At 45.5% G+C, this 3,230-nt stretch overlaps 1 long non-coding RNA gene across 1 annotated transcript; it reads left to right on the top strand.

Annotated features, from left to right (window-relative positions):
• The first annotated feature begins 6 nt into the window (after positions 1-6).
• On the top strand, positions 7-1,962 carry LOC123140050 (uncharacterized). Its single transcript, XR_006469755.1, has 3 exons — positions 7-387; positions 489-547; positions 1,411-1,962. It is a non-coding gene; the product is annotated as an uncharacterized lncRNA (long non-coding RNA).
• The last annotated feature ends 1,268 nt before the right edge of the window (positions 1,963-3,230 follow it).

Below are 3,230 nucleotides of genomic sequence, written 5' to 3'. Positions count from 1 at the left end.
GCCAGATCTCGTCGTCACGTCCTGGTCGGCGACGGATCCGGTCTTCCCTTGGGCCCCCACTACCACACCGCCTCCCTCCCCCGCCGCTGCCGGACTCCCTCCCTCCATCGTGGTTGCCAACACGGCACCCCACCCGCCTATACTCGTCCGTCGTCCCCCTCCCCAATGAACTTGCTCCGACCACCCACCCATCGACTGTCTCGACTCGCCTAGATTCTACCGGAGGCTTCGCGAGCCTCGATCCGGTCCGGCTGCCGCGAATGCCGGCGGATTCATCAGGGGAAGGAGCGACCATGAGCAAGTTCTTCGAGGGCTACGCAGGGCAGTACTACGAGATCTCCGCTGCCCACTCCCGCAAGTGTGCCGCCGCCTCCACCGTCGATGACGGTACGCACGCATGACCCCTCTCTCTCGCGCCAGAACCCCAAGTCCTGATTGTTTCTTCTGTATCTTGGTTTTATCCTATTCTCTGCTTGTTTCTTCATCAGAGAAGAAGGGACAGAAGCTGTCTGAGATCCACGCCGGCGAGTAGGAGTCTGAATCGTTGGTAAGAACCGGCTGAACTCTCTGCAATTTTTGTTTTGTTAGTCTTCCTTCCATGCTCAGCTGTCAGTTCTAGCTATGTTGTGCCATCCGATTTCTGTTTTGCTGCCTTCCGCACCTCCCTACTACATGAATGCACAGCCAGGCCGTTGGTAGGGAGTGCTGGAGCTCCGGGTATCAAGAGGATTCCAGAGAAGATTAGATAAACGTGACCTAAAATGCCTCTGTAGTTTGCTTTTTGAGGTTCCCAGGAAACTGTTTCTTGAATCGTGACATTCTGTATAGTTTTGCATGTATGGGGAGATGGCCTTTCCTGGATTATCAGCATTGTTTTCCTAATTGCTCGAGAAAAATGATTCTCTGATCAGTTTCAGTTCAATGCTTTGTGGATGCCATAGGCATCACGCGACAGACTAGCCTGGAACAGTATATGTCCATGATAATAGTAGTTCCCAATGGTAAACTAGCAAAGTAACTACCAGCGTTCAGCAGTTACAAGCATAAAAATTACAGTACACGAGATCGTGTAATCGAGTTTTCCACTTGTTGTTCACCGCAAACAGACCGCCAGCCAGGTCGATGGGAACACACCAGCTATTCTAACCCTGCCCTTGATGCTCAGCTGTCAGTTCTAGCTATGTTGTGCATCCGATTTCTGTTTGGCTGGCTTCCCCTAGATGTGGGCGATGGATTTGTGATCTGTACTATAGTTATCTAACTGTGCCTCCAATTTCTGTTTGGCTGGCTTCCCGTAGATCAAGAGGATGGATTTGGAGGTCCGAAAGCACTCCCTGTGTTGGCCACAAAGTTGAAAACCTACGGCAGTTCAGCTCACTCCATCACGTGATATTTTTTGTTCAAATGCAGCTCTCCGATGAATCGCTGGAGCAGTCCACACAACATGCACATGCGGCCATCGACGACTCCCTATGAAGTGCACTTGCAGGCGCCGACTCTTCCATCTTCAAAATTCGTTGGTAGCCACCGGAGATGGTCTAGTCCAGGTCGGCTGGGTGGCCCCGGGGTTCACACTTTGTTCACAATGGTTTGTGCAGTGTGCTTGGTTTTGTGGCCAGTAGCTATTGGATTTTTATTGTAAAATAATCGCTGAAGTGCTTCTGGGTCTGGATGTCGCAGCCGTGCAGTTTGGTAGTGCCCCATTGCCCCATTGCAGTTTGGTATTACTTTTCTTGCAGATAGGTGTCTCAGTGTAGTTTGGCTCGATCGGCAATGCAGTTCGTCTGGTTCGTGGATGCAGGTTTCTGTGTGTTAAATAATGATATGTGTAGATTGCAGGGACTTGTTTTGTAAGAAAATGTTACCCGAGATGCAGTTCATTTTAAAATTCCTTTGTGGTTCATTTTGTAAAACGAGAAAAAAAAGAAAAAAAAGGAATGGATATGTATGTTTCGAAGCTCACTTTGTTCTCTCACACAGTTCCCTATAAAACTCCTTTGTGGTTCACTTGGTACTCCGAAACAAAAACACCTCAGAAGAACATCGCTTCTCATTACATGCAGTGTGTTTGGTCCTCAAATGTGGTTCACTTTTGAGAGTGATGTTGTTCACTTGCGTCCAACATGAAAATGCAGAAAAAATAGCAAAATAACAAAAAAGTAATGCCGTTCACTTCGATATATGATGCGGTTCAATTGCCCCCGTCTCTCGGGTCCACTCTCGTTCATAAAAAGTGTTAAAAAAGACAATAAAAACTCATCTGAGAAAAGTTTACGTCCGACAAAAGAAAATCATGAAGTTCACTTGACCGTCTGCTGCAGTGCGGTTTTCAATCTAAAGAAGTGCAGTTTGTTACCTCATTTGTGAAAATTTACGTCCCACAAAAAAGAAATCATGCAGTGCACTTGTCAGTCTGATGCAGTGCGGTTTGTGGTCGGAAAGCAGTGCGGTTTTTTGTCTGATGCAGTAACTACGACGATTTTGGTGTCGCGAAAAAAGAGTGTCCGCATTTCGTTAAAATCAAAATTACTTCTAAACCGTAAAGAATCGAAAAGAGTGTTCTACATGAAAAAGTTGCGCCTCGTCGATATCTTTTCGATGGTGTATCATTTGAGTCATTCCGACGAGCGGTTTGAAAAAATTCACGAAAAACGTCCGTTGCCTCTCGTCATCAGACGCACGGTTTTCAAAATTAACTAAAAACCGTAAGGAATCTCAAAAATATTTCAACATATGAAAGTTGCGCCTTGTCCGTAGCTTTCCAACAGCGTATTATACGTCTCGTTTCGACAAACGGTTAGAAAACTGGAGTGAAAATAGTACCGAAAATTTCAAAAAATTTGAAAAACAGAGTTCCGCTATTTAGTAAATTTGAAACTGCTCTTCAACCGTAATGAATTAGAGAAAATGATAGATATGAAAAAGATGCGCCTCGATGATATCTTTTCAAGGTGTATCATTTGCTTCATTCCGACGAGCGGTTTAGAAGAAATCGCCAAAAAAACGCTTGCTGCCACTCATCATGGGACACACCATTTTCAATACTGCTCTTAAATCGTGTGGAATCTCAAAAAGTATTCAACATGTCGAAGTTGCGCCTAATCCATAGCTTTTCAACTGTATATTACACGCCTCATTCCGATAAATGGTTAAAAAACTAGAGCGAAAACAGTACCGAAAAAACAACGCGTGCAGTTTTTTCCGACGAGAAGTTCACTCGTGTGAGTACT

This window comes from Triticum aestivum, chromosome 1B (assembly GCF_018294505.1).
Source record: "Triticum aestivum cultivar Chinese Spring chromosome 1B, IWGSC CS RefSeq v2.1, whole genome shotgun sequence".
NCBI lineage: Eukaryota > Viridiplantae > Streptophyta > Magnoliopsida > Poales > Poaceae > Triticum > Triticum aestivum.
This window is presented reverse-complemented; position numbering and strand designations above follow the sequence as displayed.